Raw genomic sequence first — 17,104 nt, forward strand, 5'->3', positions numbered from 1 at the left:
ATGCTGTGGGTGTGCATTGTGTGTTCGTTGTGTAGGGTGTGTGGTGTGCTGTGTGTGTGGTATGCTGTGGTGTGTGCATAGTGTGGTATATGTGTGATATGGTGTGTTGTACATCTGTGTGGTGTGTGTGGTTTGTAGTGTGTGGTGTGTGGGGTGCGTGTGGTGTGGGGTGTGGTATATGGGGTATATGGCATTTGTGTGTGTGTGCATACAATGTAGTATGCACATGGTGTATGTGGTATGTGGTGTATGTGTGATATGTGGTGTGTGTGTAGTATAAGGTGTGTGGTGTGAGTATGTGGTATGTAGCATATGTATGCTCTGTGTGGTGTGTGTGGTATGTGGGTGTGGTGTGTGGTGTGTGTGCTGTGTGGTATATGGTATGTGTGGTGTGTGTTTGTATGTGGTACGTGTATGTATGTGGTAGATGTGTATGTGGTATGTGCAGTATGGTGTGGTGTGTGTGGTATGTGGTATATGTGGTGTGTGGTGTGTGTGCTGTGCATGTGGTATGGGGTGTGGTGTGTATGTGGTATGTGGTATGTGTGGTGTGTGGTTTGGGTGTGTGGTGTGTGTGTGTGGTATGTGGTATGTGTGGTGTGCTGTGTGTGCTGTGTGTGTGGTTTGGGTATGGTGTGTGTGTGTGTGGTATGTGGTATGTGTGGTGCGCTGCGTGCTATGTGCTTGCTATGTGTAGTGTGGTGTGAGTGTGGTATGGGGTGCGGTGTGTGTGTGGTATGTGGTATGTGTGATGTGTGATGTGTGGTGTGTGTGATGTGTGTGATATGGTATGTGGAGAGATGTGTGGTGTGTGGTGTGTGTGTCTGTGTGTGTGGTATGTGCTATGTGTGGTGTGCTGTGCGTGTGTGGTATGAGGTGTGTGGTGTGTGTGTGGTATGTGTGATGTGTGGTGAGTGATGTGTGGTGTGTGGTATGGGGTGTGAGGTGTGTGTGTGTGTGGTATGTGATGTGTGTGTGGTATGGGGTGTGTGTTTGTGTGTGTATGATATGGTATGTGGGGAGATGTGTGGTGTGTGTTGTGTGTGTGTGGTATGTGGTATGTGGTATGTGTGGTGTGTGGTGTGCTGTGTGTGACGTGTGTGTGTGGTATGGGGTGTGTGTGTTGTGTGTGTGTGTGTGATATGGTATGTGGGGAGATGTGTGGTGTGTGGTGTGTGTGTGTGTGGTATGTGGTATGTGTGGTGTGTGGTGTGCTGTGTGTGATGTGTGTGTGTGGTATGGGGTGTGGTGTGTGTGTGTGTGTGTGGTATGTGTGATGTGTGGTGAGTGATGTGTGTGTGGTATGGGGTGTGTGGTGTGTGTGGTATGTTGTGTGCATTAATAATTCCTAGGCTCGGGGCTCTCTTCCCAGGGTCACTGGGTGACCCAGGCATTCCTTAAGCTGGACATGTCCACTGAGGGTTGGAGTGGTCTAGCACTCCCTCCCATCCTCTGAACAGTCCCCTTCACTGTCCGAGATGGTGCCTTCCTCCAGCAGACACAGGCCGGGCTCTGCAGCCCAGAACATGCATCGCTTTCACAGCCTCCTCACAGCCCTGTTCAGTGGCACCCTGCAAACCTCGGCTTTATGATCCTTGTGTCAAGCACATGGAAACTGGTCATAGCACCAAAAAAATGTCTGCTGTGAGATAGGTTTCTTCTGTTCATGAGGGCACCTTGGGGTTACACTTTAAACTCCTTTCTCGACTGCAACCACACTGTGGGCACACTGGTTAAAAAGAGCGTACGCACATCTGCACGCACACATGTTTGTACAACACACACGTCTCTGGGGTGCAGAACTCTGCACCGGGGCCTCTTCACACCAACGTGTGAATGATTATGAGCTTCGAAACCTTCCCAGGAAGCCACGTTTTTGAGCACATCTCTGACTCCCAGTGCAGTGAGGTGAAGTCAGAACTCCCAGGTGACTCTCGCCACCAGGACTTCCCGGGGGGCCTACACCACTGCTTCTCCAAGGTGGCTCGCTGACCACAGGCATCACCAGGGCCGCTTGCCACGTGACGCTGCCCCTGCCCAGGCCACACCCTCCAAAGCAGACTCTCTGTGGACAGGACCCTGATCTGAGCTCCAACAAGCTCCCACGGCGAGCTTGAGCTCCCACACCATGGGTAGAAGCAAGGGAATTATGGCCTGGAAGCCTGGCAAGTGGAGATGGGGGAGAGTGCTGCTTCTCATTTTCCTTAAACAGGAGCAGGAGCAGCTTCTACCGGGGTCCCATGCTTCAGAAGGCCCCACCGGGAGCCCACGCCCCTCCCTTCCAGGAAAGGACCCCCCTGTTCTCTGCACAAATGCTCTGACCATTTCCGTGGCCTGCTCAGGCCTTTCCGGTTCAGACACATCTTGCACAGTTGTATGCTCCTTGGGTGGTCAGGAGGCAGCTGTGTCCAAGAGTGTGGACACAGCTTGGATGTGAGTGGCCGTAGGGCCTGGCCAGAGAGTTGCCTGGCGGGGAGAATTGGCCGGCTTTCTAGCAGGCCCCACCCTGCCCCAGGCTGAACTGCACACGTGGGCTGGATTCCCCGTTGCTCTGTTGTAGATAAAGGGAACTTCACCCTATGCACACCTCGATTTCTGGTATTTGCCTCCCAGAACTGGAAAAGAAAACATTTATGTTGCTTTAAACCACCCAGACTGGCATGTTCTGTTACAGCAGCCCTAGGAAATGAATGCAGAGGCCTGTTGTGTTATTTGCACATGATTTGTCCTGCTGTAAGCAGTGGTTGTCAAAAGCGCGGTCCCCAGACCAGCACCATCAACATCCCCTGGGATCCTGTTGACAAAACAAGTACCAGCCCCAGACAAAGCCATTACATAAGAAAATTGGGGCGTGGGGGCAGCAGAGCCCTCCAGAGGATTCTGACGCTGCTCCAATCAGCACCGCTGGAGAACGTGGGATGTCAAGGAAAGGGCAGGATAGGGACCGGAGGATGGCCCTGTAGGGGCCTGCGGCTGCTTCCGGCGGCATCCCTGGACAGCTGTGCTGGGCCTGTTGGCAGGAGGGAAGGCGGTCAGGCCTGAGGGGTGGGTATGCATACCCCACAAGGTGTCATCAGCTCCCAAAACTGGAGAGACTTAAGAATGTACCATCACACCTGTTTGTGGCCCCACATTTTGTTCTGCAGAACTCCTCGTGCCCTGTGTCTTGGGCCTTATAGAATAATCACAGTCCACGGCCAGTTGGGGTGGACAGTGGAAACAGTGCCAGTGGGGCGCTGTCACAGCCACGGAAGGCCATGCCCTTCCCCGCTGGCTCCCAAAGGACGCTTCCCCAGAGTTTCTGCACAATGGCACGGCATGGCAGGCAAGGCCCCAGCTGGCTCCCAGTTGTGCCAGGCCCCCTTGGCTCCGTGACTCTGCACATGGTGTCCCTGTCTGCTAGACTGTTCTGTGCTCACTGAGTCATCCTGTAAAGCAGCACTCCCATGTCACCTCCCCTCGGCTGTTCTCTGTGCCCGCTGCCTCCGCTGCTCGTTCTATCTCAGCATGCTGCAAGGCCCTCAAGAGATCCACCCACACAGCCACCTCTTTTCCAACTGGCATCCTCCCAGCTGCCCCACTTTGTTCTCCTGGTGGTCCTCTCCCTCCCAGAATCACCACTTCTGTTCACTATATTACTTAATCATTGAGTTTCAGGATACACTTAGCACGTACATGAACAGCCAGAAGGAAAGCCGACTGTTCCTCTTAGAAGCCCGGGTTGGTCACTCTAAAGTGGTAACAATCTCCAAATAATTCCTCAAACCCCGATTCCTTCACTGCTGTGGACACACAACCTGTGGAGATCGTATTCCTTGCTTTAACTGCCACTTAGCAGAAAAACAGAAGGTGAAAGGTCGTTTGGGTTATGGATGTGGTAACTTTTGAATACAAGGTCACCTCCCTGGTCCCATGACAGTCCCAAAGCCAGGTCCACCTCGAGCTGGAGCAGAACCAACCTCCTCCTTCTCCCCGCCTTCTCTGGGCAGAGACACACGCTGGTCCCTTGGGGCACTGGGCATAAGTCTATTGGCAAGGACTCTGAGGCACTTTCTGCCAAGCACAGGGCCTGCAGAAATGGCCGACGGAGGGTGCTTTTCCTTCAGCCCCTTGTCATGCACACTCAGTGGAAAGTTTCTTGGGCTCCTTCCAAAATAATTGGTGTTTTAGGAAGGAAAAGACAGATCAACAGTCTGGGCTGGATGCTGAATTGGGTCCTGAGACTGGGGGCCTGGAGCGCCTGAAGAGACATGCTCCCTGAGGAATCTTGGTGGCAAATATAGCAAGGCCAGCCTCAGGCATGGGCTTGGGAGGCGAGGTGGGGCTGCTCCCTGGAAAGCAGCCGCTGCCTGCTCAGGCCTGGGGAGGAAACGAAGCTGTCTGCTCATTCACTCACCTGCCAGCACGCACAGAAGGCAGACGGGGAGGCAGTTTCACCGAGAGACCATCTGTGCGGGTCAGCTGAGGCCGCGGTAATAATGTGCCACAGACCTGGCAACTTAAACAGCAGAGCTGTATCATCTCACATCTCTGGAGGCTGGATGTCCAAGACGAGGCTGTCGGCAGGGCTGGTTCCTTCTGAGGCCTCCCCTCACCTTGCCGATGGCGTCTGCTCCCTGCACGCTCACATGGTGGTCCCTCTGTGTGTATCTAATCTCTTCTTCCCAGGACAGCAGTCCTATTGAATCAGGGCCCACCATAATGACCTTATTTTACCTTACTCACCTCTTTAATCACCCTGTCTCCAACTACACTCACGTTCTGAGGTCCTGGGTTCAACTCCAACATACAAATTTGGGGGAACAGAGTTCAGCCCATCTCATCACCCCAACCCTCAGCTGGAGGGCAGCGTGTCTACCCATCTAGGAGGTCACCCTGTTTCTATGTGTGAGAAGCCCAGGTGGTTTTGGGGAAAGGTCATAGCTCCAGCCTGCAATGGTGCACGGAGCAGGGGCCGAGGTTGCTGATACCCTGGGCTGGCCCCGTCTTCAACTTAAAAGCAACGTGTTGAGAGGCTCTCTGAACTGTACACCATGTTCTTGGCCACCTGACAAGGGGAGAAATAGGACAAAGAAAGTTGTGTGATGAGGCAGGGGATCTTCACACGCACAGGGCAAGACGGGGCTGGGATGGGGGACTGAGCTGATCCCCGGAGGGGAGGAGGGAGTGTCACACCCTCCAGATCCTGCGCACCATCCTCAGCCTGCTGGGATGGCCTCCTCCCCTCTGGAGCTCACCTATCCTGCACCACTTTCTGGGCACATCCATGCTCGGGGCAGGGGGAAAGGAGCAGATTCTCTGGCCCTTATGATACCTGAGCTGATCCAAAGCAGCCAGTTTGGACCTGCACCAGCCTGATTGACTTCAGGATGTAGCCGGACCACAGATGGTGGCCTTCCTTCTTCTCTGTATGTCCTTTCTTATGCATGTAGATCTGAAGCCCTTTGCAGTAATTTTTAAAGGGGAAAAAATAATTTTTAAAAAAATGGCATGGAGCAGCCAGGCATGGTGGCTCACGCCTGTAATCTCAGCATTTTGGGAGGCCAAGGCAGGCAGATCACAAGGTCAGGAGATCGAGACCATCCTGGCTAACATGGTGAAACCCCATCTCTACTAAAAATACAAAAAATTAGCCAGGCATGGTGGTGGCGGGCATCTGTAGTCCCAGCTACTTGGGAGGCTGAGGCAGGAGAATGGCGTGAACCCGGGAGGTGGAGCTTGCAGTGAGCCGAGATCACCCCACTGCACTCCAGCCTGGGCGACAGAGCCAGACTCCATCTCACAAACACACACAAAAAAAAGAAGAAAAAAAAAGGCCATGGAGCAATGGGCAAGTCAGTCTGAGAAGCTGAGAAGGTGTGGAGTGGGGAGGAGAGATTGGGGAGGGCCCTGCCGAGGGTGAGGCACCCCGAGAAGGAGAGGGAGGCCCTTGTGAGTGAAACCCATGTGTGCGGGGACACTGCAGAGCTGGGAGGGGCAGGGGGCAGGGCTCACCCATTTTATTTATTTACTTACTTATTTAGTCTTTTTTAAATTTTACTTTTTCATAAAACGTTTTTAACTTTTTTCTTTCTTTCTTTCTTTTTTTTTTCTTAAGAGCTAGTTTCCCTCCAGGTTGCCCCTCCTGGCCTCAAGCGATCCTTCCACCTCTGCCTCCTGAGTAGCTCCTCTTACAGGCACTTGCCACCGCACTTGACTGACGAGGAGTCTTTAGGCCTCGGGAGCTGTTGTCCCCCACAGTCCTGTGGACTCGTACGGATGATGAAGTAGCCAGCTGAAGGCTTCAGGATAAGAACTGAGCATACGCCTGCCCTTCTGTCACCAAAGGCAGGTGTGGTAGGGGCCCACAGGATGCCTTAAACTTCAGGTCCGCAGATGGCAGGGGGGCGCATGGATGCCCTCGTGAGCTGCCAGAGCTGCCTTCCCCTGCCCTCAGCAGCCTTGGGCCCTGCACAGCTGGCACTCTGGGGGGTCTGTCGAGCAGTAAGGAGGAATCCGACTTTTGAATAAAGAGGGGAAGGCCAGCTGGCTGCAGTTCCTAAACATGCACTGAGGGCCTCTCCAACCGAGGCAGGAGACCTCCACAGTGTAACTCACATGGCTGCTGACTGCTTCCTGACAGAAAAAGAGTAGAAGAAAAAAAATTAAAGTGAAGAAAAAAAGGACAGAGCAAGAGATCAGTGCGGAAGCTGTCGAGCAGTTTTTCTGTCTGTTCGCAGCTTCTAAGAAGAAGCAGAATTGCAGGGCACACACAGGACTTCTCGGTTGCCGTGGGCACAGACGCTCAGCAGGAGCAGGTAAGGAGCTGGCCAGGCCTCGGGGAGCCGCTGCCTGGACGCCCGGGGAGATGGTCTGCCCATGTCCCTCCGGACACAGTGACAGGCCACACTCTAGGAGGCCCCCATCTAGATGTTCCTCAGACTTCAACCCCAGCATAAACCCAAACAAGGCCGGGGTTGAAGGAGGTCACGTCCTAACAGAAACTTGGCAGTCAGCTGTCAGGGAGCATTTGGCCATGCGAACCAGACTCATGGATTTACACAACAAACAGGACATGCCCAAGCCTGGTTGTTTAGATTGCTCCTGCGTTTACGTTTTAATTGTAGAATTCAGGCCTCCTCCCTGGATGCCCTGAACACAGCCCAGCCTGGGCTGGCTCGCACTGCGGGAGCAGATCTTATCACCTTCCTCAGGCTGGGCCTTTGTTAACATTGGCTTTGTAAGCAGCCTGCTTCAGCATCCAAGAGGCGCTCAAGGGTCTGCCCAGAGCAGGAGGATGTGCAGTAGGCCTGCTGCTCGCCCAGCCCCATCGCCCAGACCTCTCCATCAGGTGCTTCCCCGAGTGAAGTGGAGTGTTCCTGAGAGACCTGGGCAGGAGGAGGCAGGACTAGTTAGGGCCTGTGTCCCTGTGTGTGGACAGAGGGCTGGGCCACGCCTGTCTTTTGTGCTCTTTGTTCACTAATAACTGCTTGCCAAGCATCTGAGACTGCAGGGGACGTGCGTGTGAGAGGCATAGTCCTGGCTCTCTTCATGTTTGCAGCCGGGTAGAGAGAAACCCAGTGCCAGGCCGGAGATGTCATATTCAGAGAAATGGTGACGGCGGCAGTGGAAAGTCCAGAGGAGGCCATGCTGAAGGGAGCCATCCCCTGTGTGGATGAGATCCTCCCAAACTGGGCACCTCCGGGCAGCTTTCAACCCAATCAGTAGAGTTTATTTCCAGTTCAGTGGGGTGCCCCAGTTAATCCAGTTTGGGAAGAATCTCCTTGTGTTTAGGAAAGGCTGTGCTCATACCTTGAAAGGGGGATTGGACCTCACAAGCTTTCATAAGGGTGTGGGGGCTCCAGGTCCCCCAAAATTCTCCAGACACCTGCTTAATTTACTACCTTAAGGAGCCTCTGAGCAGCACTAGGAGAACTGAGGAGGATTCTCCCATTTCACAGATGGAAACTGAGGCTGGGGCCGTCCAGGGGTGGCCCAGGTCACAGGTGAGCTGGGAGAGACAAGATCCTCGGGGCCCATGCTCAGCTCAGCACTGCCCTGAGGAGTCAGGAAGGGGCTCCAGAGAGCACACTGGCAGGTCCTCAGCCCGACCCATGATGCCACATCCATGACAGTCAGACCTGTCGACAGTGATGAACTGGAGAAGAAATAACCTTTTTTACTTGTCTACTTTATGCCTGAGGCTTTATGTGCATTAACTTATTCAATGATCACACCATCCCCATGAGATGGGTAAGGTTAACCTTGGGAAACTGAGCTTTCTAGGAGTAAGTAACCTGCTGTCATCACATGGAAAATGACAAACAAGAGAGGGAAACTCAGTCCTCCCTGGGCCCACGGTCCACCCTCCACACTCATGCTGCCTCATGGTGCTCAGAGAACTCTGGCAGGGTTTGGGGTGGCGAGAGGGAGGCCTGGCATCCCTCCAAGGACTTTGAGACTCTCAAGTGCAGGTTCCCAGACCTGCAGCATCAGGACAGAAATCCAAGACTCCAGTGTGAGCCCACAGCCCTCCAGGTGAGAAGAGCTGGGAGAGACAGCCCAGCCCAGCAGGTGGAAGCCCTGTGGGGACAGTCCATTCCCTGGGGAGTGCAGAGCACTGTTGACAGGTTGACCTGGCCAGAGCAGGCCCCACACAAGCCGCATCCCCCTTCTGCCTCCTGCAACCTCTCTCTGGGCTGTGGATAGAGTCAGGTGGGTCTGGGACCCCACCGTAGGAGCAAGTGCAGGCAGGCTGGGTTAGCACAGGCGGGCAGGAGAAACAGAACCAGGGCCTGTCTCAGGCCTGGCCACTGGGGTGGGCTCCGAGACACTCTGCCCGGGCAAGGAGGGACAGTCACCAGGCACCTGGCCCCAACTGGGGGACATCTGATCACCTCTGCTCTGTACAGTACACAGAGTAGAATGTGGGACAGATAATTCCAGGGAGCTGCCCTTTCTAATTAGGTGGTGAAGTCAGCATGAACTTCAAACAGGGCAAAAATAGGATCCTAAAAATAGCCCTGGGGGAACTGTGAGGGGAGCTGGAGGTGCTGCTTGGAAAGTTCCGGGGCCTGGGCAGGACAGTTCCCACGTGGCCTCCAAAGCAAAGGGAAGCCTCAGCTGACCCCAGCAGACCTCCAGATGCAGCGAGAGCCCGGAAACTCAGGAAGTGGGGCGGGTCATGTGATGGGAAAATTGCTCAGGGCTTCAGGGGTACGAGCCTGCACACTTGTGGCCCAGGGAGTCTTTCTCACGGTGCCATCTGCTTGATGGCTCTTTAAATATTGCACTGGGTTGCACACATGCTCCTGAATGCATGGGCTTGCTGCTGCCGGTAGAAGTGTATGTGTTTATCATTGTTTAGCAGGGACGTGGTGGCTCGCCAGGCCTTCCAGACACTCCCTACGCAGAGTGCGGTCCCTGCACCAAAGCGATGGCAGCACCCAAGAGCTGGTTAAAACCACAGGCTCCAGCCTGCCGCAGACCCTCTGAGTCAATACTCACATTTCCACAGGGTCCAGGGGTGACTTGGTGTCCAGGAAAGAGTGAGAAGCCGGCTGCAGGTGTTCAGAGGTAAGCCCCAAAGCACAGGGCTGGGGCTGACGGTCTCATGGGGTTTTCCTGCGGGTCCAGGCCCCAGCACACAGAGGCTGCTGTAGGCAGGGGGTCGGGGATAGGGACCTGAGGTGAGGCTGTTGGCTGAGCAAGGCCTGGAAGCTGGCCAACCCTGTAATGAGAATGCTCAGAGTCTGGTCCAGGCGTTGGCCCAGGGCTCCTGTCGGCAAGCAGGCAGGTGCCTAGTAGTGCGGGGATGCCTGCCAGGGCTGTCTGGGACCCCTGATGTCACTGTAACACACAGAGGCACTCCTGAGTTCCCAGCTCCTGCACACTGAGAGAGTCCCAGCTCCACCGGACCTTCCGAAACACTTAGCAAAGCTCCTACTACACCATAGGATGGGCCCCCACAGGGAGTGAGACGGGTAGCCTCCTTCACTCCCAGGCTCCCAGGCCTGCTGGCGGACAGATGCCTTGGTGTTGTCAGTATTGCAGTCACCCTTTCCAGCACAAGCATCATCCTATAAAATTCCCACCAAGCCTTTGTCTCCTTGCAGTCAGCTCCTCCCTTGCTGATTTGCCCGTTCTTTTCTTGCAACGTACTTTCCTACTTTCTCTAATAAATCAGCCTTTCTCTACCTACAACTGTCCTGGTAAATTCCTTTTACTGCCCATGCAACACTGACCCCAGACAGTTGCTACTCATGATATAAGCCACAATCTGTTTATGCTGCAGCATCTTTGTGCACATTTTTGGCAGATATATGCACTTATTTCCCTTCAGTATATTTCAAGAAGTGGGGTTGCTGGGTCATGGAGCATTCGTGGTAGGTGTTTGATGAGCCTTAGTGGACACCGCCTAACAGCTTTGCCCCAAGGAGTCCTCAGTCACTGGGGTCCTAACCAATCAGGAACACTAGGGGCAGTACTTTGATGGTCAGTTGGCTCTGGTGGACAATGTAGACATCCTCCTCTGTTGTCCAAGCCTGCATGGGGACAGCTGTGGGCCCAGCCTGGTAAGCCTGGGGTCCAACCTCTTAAAGCCCCATGAGCCAATGACTCTCTAAAACCCTGCCACCTCCCAGGACGCCTTGACTGTAAGCCCCTGTAACCCATGAGACCCTAGAGGTAACCTTTCCGTCCTGGGCTCTCTCCTTGTCCCCTTGGTTGTCCCCAGTTCACCCCCAACCAGAGGTGTTTTCTCTCTATTCTACCCTGCTCCCTCAGGGTGAACCCACATACCTCCTCAGGGAGTTTAGAATTGTGCAGATAAAGCTTAGAACAGAGCTGTTGTTGGGGTCCGTAACACAAACCCAGTGCAAAGGCCTGGCTTCTGTGTGGTGGCGTGTTGTGTTGCAGTGTGTTGTGTTGCAGTGTGTGTTCTCTTCTATTGTGCTGGGCTGTACCATATTGTACTGCATTGTGTTGTATTGTGTCATATGCATTGCATTGTGCTGTATTATATTGTGCTGTATTATGTTGTGTCGTGTTATATCTTTAATGAGAAAAGACATGAGAAAAAAATTCAACTTAACATATGCACAAACCACCCTGGCACATCATCACCCCTTGAGTGTTCTTAGTGGCCCGTCAGAAGTAGATTTACCTGGTTCCAAGAAGACCAAGAAAGGCTCTCCAAGGGTCTGGCTTGGGGGTCTTCAACCAGAAGGACTTATGCACATCACCTCCATCCACTAGAAGCCACTCAGCAGCGGTCTTCACGTCTGGAGACACTTGGAAATCACCCTGAAAATTTAAACAAAGTGACATCCAGGTCCCAGCCCAGAGGCTCAAATTAATGTGTAGTAAGGGCCCAGAACCACCACCTTCCCTCATCTCTCTCATCTGTTCGCCATCTTCTGTAAGCCGCACATGGTTGGTGCAGTCACAAACGGAACCTTGTGTGGATGCATTCAATAGAACGCCGTCCCTCCACCGGGTAATGAAAGAGCCGTCACCAGGCTTGCAGCTGCCTGAGGCCTTAAGGAATCAATGCTTAATCCCTCAACATCAGCCCAGCATTCACCTTCCAGGCCCCATGAGTCCACTAAGGGGCCCTCTTTTTGGCCACAGCAACTTGTAGCAGACGACCATTCACAGGGAAAAGGTAATTAAAAGGTGGCCCACCCCTCAGCCATTCTTCCAAGGAAAGATAGCTTATTGTTTTCTCTGGTCGTGCACAGCTTTTCGGGGTGACTCTGAGCCAGGTGGTAGAGACCCACGTTGAGCACCCACACAGCGCTGCACTGGGGACTTTCAGAAGCGTGTGCTCAGGAAAGTGGGCACAGGGGTCCTCACGGAGCAAGGTCTACAACCGCAAGAGCACCCAAGCCCACTGTGTGGGTGGGGATGCACGCACTGCTGCTCACCTCCCTCTGCGTTTCCTAAGGGTCCATGCACTGATTTCCTTTCCGTAGAACATATATCAAGGAGATAGACACACCAAACACACAATCACATATCATGTGAGATGTTCTCAGCATCATTTCTTTGGTCTCCCTAAAGTAAATACATTAGTAGCCTCTGGTGTACTTTCCACTGTGAGAGCAAATAGTCGAGTAAATACAGCATCTGCCTTAAAGGCACAGGTACAGGAAAGAGGCCGGAGCATCCCTGGACACAGTTTTCTGCCAAGCCTCAGCCATTTGTCACTGAGGTTCCAGTTCTGAAACAAACAAAGTGGGCTAGGACTTGAATGTAAAATCGCCAGGACATGGTGTGGTCTTTAAGGGCATTTGAAGAGCTGTTTTCTCCTTTGCCTTGATGTTTTTGTGCATGTTGGACCGTGCCTCCATTCACAGAAAACACAGCACAAAGGCAGCAGAGTCTCTGGGGCTGGACTGTCACCTACAGAAAGGTACAGGATTGGCTCCAGAGGGCAAGGCAGAGAGCGGGCAGGGTGACCCAGGCTGGCTCCCACCAGTCCCTTCCTACGAAGCAGGGGTAGGATCTGCTTAGAAAAAAGCATCTGGCCAACGTTCTTGAGCATCCACGGGACACACAGCAGGGAATTCGGTGCCATGACCCATGTCCTCTATCTCTTCAAAATAAATTGAAGTCAAAGGAAAACCAATTTATTTGCTGTTTTTTAATCATCTGAAGGATTTTCTTGCTTCAAAAAAATGTGCCTGCTTACTTAGTAAAATCTAACTTTCAATGAATACTTTCAACCTGCAATTCCTGGGCTAGCTACCTACTTAACAGGGCTAGAGAAGAAGGGATGGAGAAGGGGCCAGTTTTTAAAATCTTACGTGTGCAGCTCAGAAGTCTTTGGACCAAATGTCACAGAGAGTACTGGACGTTACATGACTGGTAGAGAAGGTTATTCTGAAATGCAATTATCAAAAGAAATGTGAGGGCGGGAGCAGTGGCTCACGCCTGTAACCCCAACATTTTGGGAGGCTGAGGTGGGCAGATCACCTGAGGTCAGGAGTTCAAGACCAGCCTGGCCAACATGGTGAAACCGTGTCTCTACTAAAAATACAAAAATTAGCCAGGCATGGTGGTGCATGCCTGCAATCCCAGCTACTTGGGAGGCTGAGGCAGAAGAATCGCTTGAACCCAGGAGGTGGAAGCTGAGTGAGCCAAGATTGCACCACTGCACTCCAGCCTGGGCAACAAAGTGAGACTCTGTCTGAAAGAAAGAAAGAAAGAAAGAAAGAAAGAAAGAAAGAAAGAAAGAAAGAAAGAAAGAAAGAAAGAAAGAAAGAAAGAAAGAAAGGAAAAGAAAAGAAAAGAAAAGAAAAGAAAAGAAAAGAAAAGAAAAGAAAAGAAAAGAAAAGAAAAGAAAAAAAGAAAAGAAAAGAAAAGAAAAGAGAAACACCTTTTTAAATAGCTTAATGTATGAATATTTTCTACAGGCAGACACTTTACCATAATCATATGTTGAAATGACAGCTTTTCTAAAAGGGCACTTTTCGTCCAGCCATCCTGGCAAGGCCTAGCATCTCTTAAGTTTCTGTTAATGACTCTGGAAGTTACCGCTAGCTCTTCAGGCATCTTTATGTTTTTGCTGTTTCCCTTCGCCTGTGATCTCCATGCCAGCAGCTATTCATTGGCTGCAAATCAGTAGTGATTTAAGTGACCAGAAATATGTTTCCAGCTAACATGGGTCTGTATGGACAGCAAAGTTCATTTAGGAGCCTCAGCAAGGCCTGCAAGGGAAGGAGGAGGGAAGACAGAGAAGGAAGAGAAGCCTTGGGCAGATCTGAGTCCCAAGTCCTGAGCAGTCTTCAGGACCCCAGGGGCAGGCAGTTCCTGGAAAAGCTGCCGGGCATCAGGCTTCTGCCAGAACCAGCACTCAGCGCCAACACACCCCACACTGTCGCAAACTCTGAACAGGCCAGGGTTACATGGAAGCCACAGGACTTCCCACCTGCATTTCCACCACAACACTAATGATAACACCGTCTCCATCACAACTGGCTTTCCCTTTTGGCCCATTACAAAGTCTCCTTGAGTGTTCCAAATAGTCCTTTTGGCCATGACATGCCCCACACTGCAGAAGGAGCAGGCAGGGAGCTTGTTCTGCCCTAGACGGCTTCCCCACATCCTCCACAGGCTCAGGCACCGCAGCTCTGATCCGGGCAGTGCTTGGCAGAGGCCCTCTTGGCCAGGGAGCAGCATTGCTGGAAGTGGGTGGGATGGCTCTGACTTCGATGGCTGCTCCGTAAGGTCAGGCGGTCCTTATGTTAATGGGGGGTAGAGGTGAGGTACACATGAAGCGGAGAGGAGCAGGGCTGGGGAGGCTACCAGGAAACCATGGAATGGGAACACCCTGGCCACAGAAAAGCATCTGTGCCGGAGCTGAGCTCCTTACATGCGTCTTGATCTCCCTCATTAGGGTCCCTCTGATGCACGAATGCCCTGCGCCTGCACCATTCTCCATGTCACTCGGCCACCCTGGGAGGAGGAATAAAACCCATTTGTCTGAGGTGGGGGCCTTTCTGTTTCTAGCACACTGTACCTCCTCTCTGGGATGAGCTTCCGAATGAGGGATGAGAGAGAGCCACCGGTCCTTTGACACAGGCCCCCACCAAGGGCATGTGGACGTGCCCTGCCCTCAATCTCTGTGACTCAGGGTTTACTTTGACCAATAAAGTCTGGCAAAAGTGGCAAGACATGACACCAGGTTCTGGGCCGAGGCGTTTGGAAATGGCCACATCCTCTTCCTTCTCGGGGAATCCTGAGCCGACGTCGGGAAGTGGACCACCCCCAGAGGCTGTGCCGAAGCTCTCTGAGCCATGGCCCTAGCTGATCCCCACCTGCCACCACCCCATCAATGTATCAGACACGAAAATAATGACAGTTTAGATTCCCAGACACTCATTTTCTGAAAGAGTGCCAGCGTGCTGGCTCAGCCATGCTACCTGAAGTTGAAGAATTGCCCAGCCATGCCCTGCCCTAATCCCTGACCCATGAAAACCAGTCTCAGGGCACTGAGTTCTGAGGTTCTGCTACCCAGTGGGTACCCTGATGCCCTGCTCCAGTGTCATCCTAATGTACAAGTTATTTCCAGGCTCCCACCGGGCTGACCGTGAGGTGTCCCTTGACCTTGTTAGACAAGAAGAGAAGTGCCCTCACGCTGACCTGATGTGGACCCACACACCCAGTGCGTGTGTGCTGCTTTCTGGGTTTGGGGTTTGGGGTCCAGTCTTTGAGGGCATCAGGAGCTGCATGAGGAAGGGAGGGAGCTATGACTAGGACAAATGCTTACCCCCTCCCTGAGTGGGATGGCCAGAGTTCTTCTCCTTAGATCCTTTGGCTTGAGGCCTGGCCTTGTGGAAAGTCTCCCTGTCCACTAGGAAGGACCAGCCCTCAGCTCAGTTGCTCTGGGATAGGATTTCTCAACCTTGGCACCATGGGCATTTGGGAGCAGAAAATTGCCAGGTACCGCCCTGTGCACTGCAGGACTTTAGCGGCTTGCCTGGGCTGTACTCCTCCTCCCAGTTGTGACCACACAAAATGTCTCCAGACATCACCACACGTCTCCTGGGAGCACAAATGCCACTCCCTCTGTGGTTGAGAATTTCTGTCCTAGGGTGTTTTGGCCTTGTCGGAAAGAAACAATTCCTAGTGCCACTAGAAGTGGCAACGAATGCTAGCAGGCCATATTTCGCAAAATTTATTCCTTCAAATTCAGCTTTTGGAATCCTTTGTCTTTTCCGGATTTTCTGACCAATCCCCCTTCCCTCACCCCTCTGTGTGTGTGGTCCTGAGGGGGAGAGGAACTCTCTGCGACCTTCCCTGAAGAAGCCAGAGGGGCTGGAGATGGCACAGCTCACTCACTCACTCCAGGCTTCCCACCTGAGCCTCTGAGCTGGGAGGACACTGATGTGAATAGAGGAGGAGACTAGGAACCAGCCCCAGCTCCAGCTGCTCCCTGCCAGCAGCTCCACATCTCAAGCACCTGCCCTCTTCTAGGCCTGGCCTTCTGGCCCAGCAACTCTGCAAGCCCAGATGCTTCCGGCTGAGGTGAGGCTCAGCCTGCAGCGTCCTCTCCCAACAAGTCTGCCTTCCTCTGAAGGGAAAACCGAAGGAAAGGAGTGCAGATGAGGCCCAGCTCTTGCCGTGTGAATTGGCAGCAACAATAATTAATACCGCCGTCCACCCTGGATGAATAGCTCCCACTCCCCACGACAAAAGTAAAATTCCTCTCCTGTGGGACAGGAATTCACCACTGCTCACAATGATTCAATTGCCTGGCAACTATTTAACAGCTGCGTTTTCTGCTCTGGGGAAGTGCCCCAAAAGTCCCTTACAGAAAGTGTGCGGTGAAGAAACCAGGGGCCGGGGAGGCCATGTGCTGGAGGGGCCTGTTGAGATGTCGACGTGCACTGGGTACGTCATCTCCAGAGAGACGGGGATGGGGCTGAGTTTGGAGGGGGCAGAAGAGAAGAAGGGAGATGAGAAAATGGGAGCAAAGCAAGGCCATTCTATCCAGGAACCTAGGAGATCCAGGAACCAAAAGGAGATGGGAGCCACGTCAGGCTGGTGGGATGAAGGGAAGGTTGCTTCAGGTTTTTTTTTGGTTTTTTTTTTTTGTTTTTTTTTTTGTTTTTTTTTTTTTTGAGACAGAATCTCTATCTGTCACCCAGGCTGGGGTGCAGTGGTGCGATCTCAGCTCATTGCAAACTCCGCCTCCCAGGTTCAAGCGATTCTCATGCCTCAGTCTCCCAAGTAGCTACAACTACAGGCGTGTGCCACCACACCCGGCTAATTTTTGGTTTTTTTTTTTTTTTTTTTTTTTTTTCCTAGCAGAGATGGGGTTTCTCTGTCTTGGCCAGGCTGGTCTTGAATTCCTGACCTCAAGTGATCTGCCCACCTCCGCTTCCCAAAGTGGCTTCATTGTTTTTTTTTTTCTAACAGCAAATGCAACCTATTTGAAAGGGGCGGGAGGGGAGTGTGGGATGTCCTGGCGAGAGGAGGGGCCGTGGAAAATGGAGAAGCGCTGCAGAGGCGAGAAGCATGGATGGAAAGCTTGGTGTCAGCTGCCGCAGCAGGGCCCACCCACCTCCTCCCAGAAACTGCCTCAGATCCAAGCTCAGGTGGCATCTCCACTCTCCTG

At 52.8% G+C, this 17,104-nt stretch overlaps 1 long non-coding RNA gene across 4 annotated transcripts; it reads right to left on the reverse strand.

Moving 5' to 3' along the window:
• Nucleotides 1-2,718: 2,718 nt before the first annotated feature.
• LOC139358085 (uncharacterized) lies at nucleotides 2,719-15,433 on the reverse strand. Of its 4 annotated transcripts, none has more exons than XR_011612339.1 (9): nucleotides 15,254-15,433; nucleotides 11,144-11,283; nucleotides 9,487-9,828; nucleotides 7,884-8,137; nucleotides 6,016-6,615; nucleotides 5,315-5,442; nucleotides 4,397-5,047; nucleotides 3,676-3,797; nucleotides 2,719-3,010 (listed from the first exon to the last, which is right to left on the reverse strand). It is a non-coding gene; the product is annotated as an uncharacterized lncRNA (long non-coding RNA). The 4 variants fall into 4 exon arrangements; XR_011612340.1 differs by having other exon boundaries at nucleotides 4,397-4,678; nucleotides 4,971-5,047; nucleotides 9,487-11,283; XR_011612338.1 differs by having other exon boundaries at nucleotides 9,487-11,283.
• Nucleotides 15,434-17,104: the final 1,671 nt, after the last annotated feature.

The sequence above is a fragment of the Macaca nemestrina genome, chromosome 14 (assembly GCF_043159975.1).
Source record: "Macaca nemestrina isolate mMacNem1 chromosome 14, mMacNem.hap1, whole genome shotgun sequence".
In the NCBI taxonomy this organism is placed as follows: Eukaryota; Metazoa; Chordata; class Mammalia; order Primates; family Cercopithecidae; genus Macaca; species Macaca nemestrina.